Source organism: Nicotiana tomentosiformis, chromosome 5 (genome assembly GCF_000390325.3).
Source record: "Nicotiana tomentosiformis chromosome 5, ASM39032v3, whole genome shotgun sequence".
Lineage (NCBI taxonomy): Eukaryota > Viridiplantae > Streptophyta > Magnoliopsida > Solanales > Solanaceae > Nicotiana > Nicotiana tomentosiformis.
In genome coordinates, this window is record NC_090816.1 from 60,320,725 (window position 1) to 60,332,058 (window position 11,334).

Below are 11,334 nucleotides of genomic sequence, written 5' to 3' on the forward strand. Positions count from 1 at the left end.
GCTAGCTCGTCTTCTTCGTTGATCTATACATAATATTTCGGAGTGCACCATGAGTTTTGACCCATTGGCAATGTGACCAGGTCATTCCACTCTTCTTGGAGCCTTCTTATCCTTAGTATTGGGATCTACCCATTGTATTCGTCCTTATATAGTGATGTCCTTGTCCAGAGAGGCACATCCTTAATCAACTCAAATTGTCTGAGATCCCGTAGGGGTGAGTATGGCTGGATACCCTCAAGTCCTAGCAGCTCAATGAAGTATTTCTGAGGAGCTCTTAGTATTGCCCTTCCGCCTAGCCCTGACAGTTTCCAATTGACCCATTCTCCGCTTAACTTAGTCAGCATCTCTCTCCACTCTTCCTACCCATGTGGGGAGACCCAATGTCTCATCCTCATATTGAGGCTCCGAATTAGGTTGCTGACGCCCACAAAGTAGTCAATTGTGGCCTCTCACTGAAAGAAATGCTCTGTGGCCTAGATTTGAAGCAGCAAGTTATGACCCTTAAAGAAATCATATCCTCGAGAACATGCAGATAAAGCCTTGAGAATCGCAGCTAACACCATGGGTACTAGAGTGGCTTGGAGGTTGCCTTGGAATGTAGCCAGAACCACGGGTAATAAGTTGATTTTAATCCGCCCTCTTCTTTGCGGGAAAACTAGCAGTCCCAGCAGCGCCAAGGAGAAAGTTATCGGTCGGACGCTCCCATACTGCATGGACATACTGAAATTCTCCCAAGTACCATGCATAGCTTTCACAATGTACAAACCTATCGAATAGTTAGTCCAGGCTTGGCCATCCATCCTCGATGCTTCTCAAACCTCGACTGTTTGCCAGGCCAAAAAGGTCAAGAATCCTGTAACCAGGCATGGCGACTGGTAGTATAGGGTTCCTTCTTGTAAATGGAAGCTATGTGAAACTGGTAACTTTTTCCAATGTCGGCATTAACTCACAATCAACAAACTTGAACACCACCCTAGCCGGGTCCAAGAACTCTATCAGCAGACGAGTAAGCACCTTGTTCGCCCGGATGTTTAGCAAAGTTATAAGTGCTCCTAGGTGTGTCCGAATTTTGTTTCCATATTCTCGGCGGATATTCTTCCATCATTGCTTCAGCTTGTGTGGTGCTCCCATCACCATATTGATCTCGAGGATGTTTTGGTTGATTTCCATTTCTGAAGTGGGTAAAGAAAGGGTTTGATAAGTGTTTGCTTTGGATCTTTAAGTGTCTCATCATGGTTTGTTTGTCTTTCCACAGAAGGCATGTCGTTGGGTGCATGATCCATTGATATTAGGGTGGCTTTCCTAATTGTGTGCCGATGCCAAGGATCGTCTAACCTAAGGCTTATGCAATGTGACCTATGCTTGCTAGAGTAGAGTGTTTCCTACTTTTGGATTGGACTGAAAACTGCGAGAAGTTATGTCAGTTGACATGGCAAAACCATTCTCTGAAACTAAAGAATTCTTTTGAAAACAAGGTGCGGAGTGGTGTAAAAGACAACCCTCGTGTGCCGTGGTGTGTGATAGTGTACCGCCAAGGCTGGATAGGAATAAGTGTGATGATAGTGTGTATATATATATCAGATATGGGTGAACAATAAGAAGCATGACAATGATTAACTAAGGCAGGTAAGCATGTAATTGCAAATTAAAAATAATTAAAGCAGTGTACAAGAAAATCTAAGTTCCAAATCTAGTCTATGTCTGTTAAGGTCAGAACCTAAGTGTATAATTCCCCAACAGAGTCACCATGTTGTTGCACCCTATTTTATACGAGTAAAAACAAGATTCAACTTGTAGTTTCTCTGGTTTTGATAAAAAGAGAGTCGCCACCGAATATTTAAAGGTATACTAGAGTACCTGTTCAATTACTAAAGTCATAATCTTTATTAGTCTGCTAACGGGTGAGATTTTGGGTATGGGTTCTTGTTCTTCTAAGGGGAAGGTGTTAGGCACCCCGTAAAATCTACCTGAGGTAGCTCTATAGGACTTAGACTAGGTTTAAAGGGTTAGTTGCTTGCATTCTGCTTAATTAGTATTATAGAGGCATGACTTACTATTTATCTAAGTGAGAGTATGATGTTAATAAAAGGGATCCTAGATTTAAAAGAGATATGAGTTTAGAAAGAGTCTTTAAAACTAGTGTTGGTGTAGTTAAAAGAGTTTTAAAAATATGTATATGAGTGGTTTGTATGAAGCATGTAGAAAAGGCTTATTTGTAAAACACTTTGTTTTTAAAGAATAGATGTTCATATAATTCTAATAAGATAATGATATTGTAAGCGAGTCTAAGATATACCATAGCTTCTGAAATCAATTAAATCTTAGACTTGAGGGGATAGTTTTGAAAGTCTTTGCTGGGCGGCAACACATAAGTTTTGAAAGATTCGATTTCTTTTAGAAGGCTTGTCTTGTGATTCGTTTCTGGTTTGAAAAAAGGGATTGCCGTCTTTGCTAAGTTATTTTTAGCTTCAAAATGTTCATGAAAGAGTTAGCTAAACATAGCAGATTAGTGAGAAGTACATGATTAACAAATGGAGAATTGGTTACTACCTAATATTTTTTTTAATCCATGTCTTTTAAGGCTTGCCTAAGTTGTCTATGTAATTCAAAAGATAAAGTAAAACATTAAATCAGATATGATGAGAGCAGCATCATATACATGTAAAAGAATGCAAATAATGAAATATAATGAAGCAGTAAAGGGGTGAGGAGTGACTCTAGTTTGGGACTAAAAGAGGTAGGCCCAATAATCAGCAAGGACAGACAACATTAAACTCCAGGCTTTCAGATGCATTGATACGAGGTTTGGGCCTGAGTTCCTTGAGAACTTAACAGGCCCAATGGTTGCACATGTTCAAAAAAAGAAAGAGAGAAAGTCATTAAAAATAATATTCTATACACACAATCATACATGATATATGTAAGTAAGTGACTTGAACAAAATATAACAACTGGCAGTAACGAAATGTCATGAAAGGTTATACTAATGTGGGGGTCACATACGGTAAAGTGATTTTTCTTGAAAATCTTTCGTAGTAATTAAACGCTAAACCTAAAAGTAGTAATGAATGTCAATGGATTAGAGGCTAACGGTAGAGTTCGCAGAGTGAGACAGTCTTTTGGGCCATTTTCGCGGCCCATTATGCAACCGCAAAACCATTTCGCGGGGTGCACTATGATCGCATATCCAACTTTGAGATTTTTCGGAGGGAGGTTCTGCAGCGCATTATGCGGCCTGCAGGCCGCATAATGGCCGTAAACTGAGTCAGATTTGCCCAGTTCTGGAGGGCAATCATGCGGCCTATTCTGCGGACCACATAAGCATTATGCGATCGCATATTCGACCGCATACCATGTTCCAGAGCTTCATTTTTGGGTTTTTATAACCCGACCCTACTTCATTAAATAGACGATTTGTACCTCAATTCTTGCTCGAATCTTTGACTATTAACAAGAAAAACTCACTAGGTCTTCATCCTAGAGGTAAGATTCTACACCTTAGCACTTAATTTCGAAATTTATATAAGAATGGGTAATTAGAAACACAATTCTTGGGTGTGAGAGTTGTTTATTTTGCATGCATGTATTATCACAGGGTGTAGGAAGATTATGAGCTAAAAATGCTAAATAGTGGGTTGTGGGATGATGGAATCCTCCATAAAAGGACCTTGAAACCTTAATGCACACCTATTATTTGATAAAATGCTCAAATGAGCTAGAACCATGATCATCTTTCTAATTTTGGTTCAATTTATTATATTTCTAAAATAGATTGAAGTTGCTAAGAATTCTGGAATATTTTAGAGTTTAAGGAAGCTAAATTAAGGTATGTTGGCTAAACTCTTCTTTAAAAATTGGAACCCAATATCCTTGTAAGTTCCAAGATATTTATTACAAGTTGAGTATTACGAATAAGTTTTGTGACAAAGATATATGTTTAATTTGTGTTTCAAATGTTCTCATAATACTGTATTATAAATTGAGGATGTGTTCCAAACTATGGATTGTGTATCTACGTATTAGTATTCCAAATCGTTATTTATGTGGAAAAATTTTATGCCAAATTGTGTAGAGATTGTGATTGGGGTTACACTTCCCCCCGCATATATTGGGGTGAGGTGGCAGGGCCGCTTTGTGTATGATTTTGGTATTTTTGTTGCACCACCACCCATATATATATATTTGGGTGAGGCGGCATGGCCTCTTTGTGTAGGTATTGGTATCGTTGATGCATTTCCACCCGCATATATTGGGGTGAGGCGGCGGGGCCGCTTTGTATGAAAATGGATATTGTGTTTACACCTCCACTCGCATACATTGGGGTGAGGCAGCAGGGTGGCTTGAGTAGAGTTTTGGTACTGTGTTTAAAACTCCACCCGCATACATTGGGGTGAGGCGGCGGGTCACTTTGTGTGGAAATGGTTACAGAGGATCTCATCTTGAATTCTATAAATGTTAATGACAACTCTTGATAAGGTTGTTTTGGTTAAACGGCTATCTATGCTATTCTATTATCGCCCTGATTCATTATGTTCATATTGTATTTCCGAGTTCTTAAATTGGTGTTTGGTTTTCATACTAGTACTATTCGACATGTACTAACTTCACTTTTTCCGAGGGCGCTGCATCTTTAATGGATGCAGGTGGTTCTACAACGAAGGATATTGACTAGTGATAGCGGTGCTCATTCTTCCCAGCTGACTTGGTGAGCCCCATCTCATTTTGGGGTTGTGCATCTGAAATGCTTCCGGGTCATCCAAAACCCGCTCCGGGCATACGCCTAAGTCCAAAATCATCATACAAACCTGTTGGAATCTTCAAATCCCAATTCCGAGGTTTTCTACTCAAAAATCACTCTTTAGTCAATTCCTCCACCTAAGGCTTCCGAAATTAGAATTTTCTTTCCAAATCAACTCCGAACTTCCCGATATTAAATTCTGACCATGCGTACAAGTCATAATACCTGAAGTGAAGCTGCTCAAGGTCTCAAACTACTGAATGATGTGCTAGAGCTCAAAACAACCGGTTGGGTCATTACAGGAGTGCCCTTTTGTTGATATTTCTCTATGGTTGTGCTTGCCTTTGGTTATTTTGTTTTTCTGTAATATGTAAGTTTTTGTGTTCTCCGTGATGTATTATTTGACTTAATATGTATGTTGGCTTTGGCTTTTGTACGAGACTCTAAGGATTTGTATTTTTGGTTTGTACTTGTTCTTAATGATTGAGTTGTTTTAAATAAAAGAAATTACTATTATGTTTTAATTTAATAAGTTTTATATCCAAATCAGTAGCTTATCTGATGCTTTATTTTAATTGAAATATCATTTTCTTCACTCAAACTATTTCAAAAATAAACTCATTTCTTTGTTGAATTCTTACTTGGTTTAAAAATTGTAACCTTACTTTATTGAAAATAAATTAATCGTGTAGATTTGATGTATTGATATATTTGACACGAGAGTTGTCAGTGCGGTTGTGAAAGAGATATGGGCACGAGGTGCCGTGAGAATATGAAAGGGGGCTGAGACCCGTATTTTATAATTTTTATATAAGGATTATTTATTTGAAGAAATATATTCGGAGGGTATTTATTCGAATGAATTATATGTGAAAGATTTATATTTGAAGGACTTGTTTAATTGGTTGTACTTGTGTTTCTTATTCGTCTGAGTAATAATTATGGTGTTCTTGTTGCCTTGTTATTTATATCACTAGTTGGTTATTGTTGCTATCACTGGCGCGTTCAGGCCCTACTGCTTCGCATTCGAGGTTGAAGGCCCGCATTCGCGAAGGATAAATGACTCAAAGCCCCCGCTCCCTCACTTCTTTGCGTTCGCGTAGCCTTGGCCGCTTTTGCGAAGGCCTTCCCAGCTACTGTCTCGCGTTCACGTCCACGGCCTCGCGTTTGCGAAGGCCAAAACCCAGCAGCCTCAAAGTTCCTCTTCGCGAAAGCGAGACTCCCTTCGCGTTCGCGAAGAAGGAAGTCAGATACCAGCAACAGCAGTTCCAAACAACTCGAATTGATCCGAAACCACCCCGAAAGACACCTAAGGTCCCCGGGACCCCGTCCAATCACACCAACCAGTCCCATAACATAACACGGACCTGATCGAGGCCTCAAATCACATACAACAATATCAAAATCATGAATCGCACCCCAATTCAAACTTAATGAACTTTAGAACTTCAAACTTCTACATTCGATGCCGAAACCTATCAAATCACGTCCGACGACCTCAAAATTTGCACACAACTCATAATTGACAGTACGGACCTACACCAACTTCCAGAAGAATCCGACCCTGATATCAAAAAGTCTGCTCCCGGTCAAACTTTCGAAAAACCTTCAAATTTTAATTTTTTCCATATTACACTAAAATGACATACGGACCTCCAAATCCACTTCCGGACGCGATCCCAATACCAGAATCACCATACGGAGCTATTCCCTGACTCGGAATCCCAATCGGAAATTGATAACATTGAAATGCACTCCAACCCAAATTTATGAAATTCTTCCAAAATGCCAACCTTCCACAATAGGCGTTGAAACTCTCCCGGGTCACCCAAAACCTGATCCGGACATACGCACAAGTCCAAAATCATCATACGAACATTTTGGAACCTTCCAATCCCGATTCCCGTCTTTAAAACTTCACTGCCTAGGTCTGTCCTTCTTCGCGATCGCGGAAAGACCATCCCGATCGCGAAGGCCAAAGAAACACTGCCCTCCAAATTTCCTCTTCGCGTTCGCGATGCCTTCAGGCCCTACTGCTTCGTGTTCGCGGTTAAAGCTTCGCATTCGCGAAGGATAAATGACTCCAAGCCCCCCACCCTCTCTTCTTCGTGTTCGCGTTCGCGTAGCCTTGGCCGCAAGCACGAAGGCCTTCCCAGCTACTGCCTTGCGTTAGCGAAGGCTAAAACCCAGCAGCCTCAAAGTTCCTCTTTACAAACACGGGACTCCCTTCGCGTTCGCGAAGAAGGAAACCAGATACCAGCAACAGCAGTTACAAACAGCTCAAATTGATCCGAAACCACCCCGAAACACACCTGAGGTCCCTGGGACCCTATCCAATCACACCAACCAGTTCGATAACAAAACACGGACCTGCTCGAGGCCTCAAATCACTTCCAACAACATCAAAATCATGAATCGCACCCCAATTCAAACTTAATGAATTTTAGAACTTCAAACTTCTACATTCGATGCTGAAACCCATCAAATCACGTTCGATTGACCTCAAATTGTGCACACAACTCATAATTGACATTACGTACATACTCCAACTTCCAGAATCGGAATCTGACCCCAATATCAAAAAGTCTATTCCCGGTCAAACTTTCCAAAAACATTCAAATTTCCATTTTTCGCCAGGTTCTAATTCATAAATACTATCTTCACTATCTAATTCATAATCTATATAGTCTAGTTGCATGTATTCTTCATTATCAGTGTTAATTTCTGTTATTTGTTTCTTTTTAGGGTCTCTAGGTAATTTACAATCTTTGGCTAGGTGTCCTAATTTTCCACAATTGTAACAAGTACATTCGGATAATTTTTTCTTAATTCTATATGGTCTTTTTCTTTTGTAATCTTTTATATAATATCTTTTCCTCGGGTTTTTATACTTATATTTTAACTTATTTCTTCTATATTTTTTATATTTTCTTTTATAATTTTTCTTTTTATAATAATTATCTGTACATCCAAACTGGGGTGCAGTTTTAATTTTACAACATGTAAGGTTTTTTATCAGTGTTTTTTCCATTTTAATTTCTTCTTTATGTTTTTCACATAATTCTATAAACCAATTCTTTAAATATCTAATTCTAGCTCCTAAGGTATCTTCTAATCCTGCTTTTTCCCAATCTCTTATTATTTTAGAACTAAAAGGTTCTGGTAATTTTGTAAAGTATATTTTTCTGATTTCTTTTCCTTCTTCAACACTATATGTTCCTTTATAGTAATATTCTTTAAATGCACACGTATATTCGTCTATGTAACACATGTTACATATAGCTAGTTTGTTCATTAGATTTCTACTTACTGTTTTTTCTTTTTGTTGCTCTTCTATTTCTGTTGTCATACTACTAAATTCATTTCTTATAGCTAATTCATATTTTATTAATATGTCTATAGTTGTTGTAGCTGATTCACCATCGAATTTTTTATTACTTCTTAATGCTTTTATACTTTCATCATTTAGATTTTGTATCCATAATTTTACTGTTCCTATTATTGTCCTTTCTATATATCCTGGTGCTTCTGGAATTGGTATTTTATTATCTATTAATTGTTTTGATATATATCCTACCCATAGTTGTATTATTTTATTAACGTCTTCTACGCAATCTAAGTCCAAAAAGTTATATTGTTCATTTATTGTTTTTGGTGTCCATTTTCTGTTTAATCTTTTATCCCATAATACTTTACTTCTGTCACTTCGTTCATAATTATTATTGTAATATGTTGGTATTGTTTGTTTGTATTTTCTTTCTTTTGATGTACTTGGTTTTTCGCTTATATCTCCGGCATATATTTCTGGATTTATTATGTTATTTGTTTTAGTTATAAGTTCTGTATATGTTTCACTTATTTCTGAATCTTCTGAACTTTCTGTATTCTGTTCATTTTCATTATTAGTTTCATTTATTTCTTCAAGTTTTACTTCTATGTCCTCTTTTAATTTTTCCCTAAATTTTTCTATTTCTTCCTTCAATCTTTCTTCTTGCTCTAATTCTTTTTTCTTTTCTCTTTCTCTCTGTTTGTTTTCATACAATTCTTTTAATATTGCTAATTCTTTTTCTAATTCCATTATCCTGGTGTTTTTGTTTTCTTCCACTTGCTGTAATTCTTTTTTAGCTTGTTGCCTAATTTTTTCAATTTCATTTTTCCTATCAATTTCTTCATTTTCTTTTATTATTCTTGTCATTGCTGTTAAACTATCTTCTAATCTTGCAGTTTCTTTTTCTAACATTAAATATATGTTTTCTCCTACTTTCTTATATCTTCTTCCTATATTTGAAGTTATTATTTTTATTTTTAATCCATCCAAATTTTCGTATGTTTTTTCGTCTACCGCAAATTCTTCTTTATTCATATTTTATGTTTAATCTTAAGTTGTAAGATATACTTATATTCTAGTTTTGACATTTTGTTTATTAATTTGTCCTTTTTCGTGGTTTTATATTCTTTATATAATTCCTGTAATTTTGTTATTGTTTTCTTTTCTTTTTTAGGATTTTTACTTGTTAATTTTTTATTATTTTTATCAATTATAATTGGTATAGTGTATTTATTTGTTATGGCTCTGATACCATTTTGGGGGGTTTGTGGGTCGGATTTAGCTCCGATTAGCTTTTGTTCATAAATCTTCATAAGTCTGAATATTCTTCTACCAAATCGTATGTATTTTGTGGGTCTTCTACTTCTTTTTCGTATTTAAGTATTTTTTCCCAAATATCTATTTTTATGTCAGTAGGTTTTAATTCTTTGATAAAATATAGGACTAGTATTTTATATTTTTCTAGCATTCTTTTTGTCATGTAAGTAGTTATTCTGTATTTTTCTATCATTCTTTAAAAGTAGTTCAGATTATATTTTTGTTTAGTCTTTAGTGGATTTGTTGTATTTATGACTATTTTTATATTGTAAATATTTTATTGTAATATTCTGTTTGTAACGGTTTTATTTTTAATATTTCCGTTATGTCTTGTTGTATATTTATCAGAAGGTCTATATCCTTTGTTAGTAAGTAAGTATTGATTGTTAATTTTAGTTGTTGTTCTAAAGCTTCTATTTTTTCCGTAATTTCTATCCAGTATGGTAAATATTCTTGATTTATCATGCTTAATCATAATATTCTCTTATTATAGATTCTAATTTTGATATTTCTATTTTACAATTTGTTATATATTCTACATATTCTATTTCTCCTGTTTCTATATATTCGTTTATATTAATTTTTTGGAGTTGGAAGAATGTTATTAATTTGTTTATATTTAGTTTTTCTAGTTTATCCTTATTATGTAGTTCTTTTAATTGTTTTATATTATCTCTTATATGTTCTAAAAAGATTAGATCTTTAGATTCTTGATATAATTGCATATTTTGATGTAATCTATGTTCTTGTAATTCTATTATTTTTCGGGTTTCTGTTAGGTTCATCTAGTCTGAATATATATCCTCTGTAAGTATATCAAATTCAGATAGGCTTATTGTATTCTCTTCTTCTAAGTCAGATAATTCTGCTAAATCATACCATTGTTGGGTCATTAGTTCTAGTATTTCGTTCATAAGTAATTTGTCAAATATTATATTTTTGATATCATTATTTAGTGATCTAAGTATGTGTAAAATGGTTATTTTATATTCATCAGTGTTATCTAAGATGTAAGGATGATCCATTTTTGTTTGATGTTTTGGCTAAAAATATTCCTTTAATCTCTTCGTTTATCATGTTTATCGTCATCCTATAACAAGTTATTAAGAACAATTCTTTTAGTCACTACCATGATTTTTTGCTTCAATCGTTTTACCCTAACAGCGCCTCAACTCTGGTTACTTCCCTACCACGGCCTTCTGCCTTACTGGTTTCACCCTTAGGATGGCATAGTCTGGGCTTAAACTACTCTCAGCATAATTATTCATGGCAAACTTACTAAAATTATTCTAAATAACAGTTATAACATGATAACAATTATGATAATCTAGAGATTTCAGGAATATATGTATTTAGCTATACATATTTTAAAAAAAACTTACTTGATACTGTATATCGGGGATTTCTTCTTTCATAGGTTTGGATTGCTCCATAGATTAAAGATGTTAATTTATTTCACTGAATAGATTTTTACAAGAGAGGTTACAAGAGAGTTTTTTCAGAAGGATGTGAAAGGGGTAAGGTAAGGTGTGTCCCTCTAAGCCTTAAGGGCTGTCTATTTATAACGGAAACTAATCCAAACATCGTCCTCCTAACTTTACACTTGGACGGTCTAAAATTAAAGTAAAAGACGCGTTCCCAACAGTTTTTCCACTGACAGTGGTAGTGATAAAGTGGGACTCACAACAACAACTTAAAAACTAAAAGACGGAAAATAATTTACATAAAGTCAAAAGTTGCTTTAATAATTACATAGCTTTTTTCTTTATGTCATTTTCTGCTTCTTCTTGGGTCCTGCCGATCCTGCTAGCTGTCCTTTTGTTTTTGTCTTGTAGCTTTTGTTGTAAGATTCCTTTGTCTCTTTCTTGATATTTTGTTGCGTATCTTTTTAGTTTTCTTCTTCTTCAAATTTGATTTCTGGAACTATGTTTTTCTCTCCTTGACATTTCGA

General features: G+C 35.6%; 1 pseudogene; it reads right to left on the bottom strand.

Annotated features, from left to right (window-relative positions):
* Positions 1-7,829: 7,829 nt before the first annotated feature.
* On the bottom strand, positions 7,830-9,519 carry LOC138891795 (uncharacterized; annotated as a pseudogene).
* Between the last annotated feature and the right edge of the window lie 1,815 nt (positions 9,520-11,334).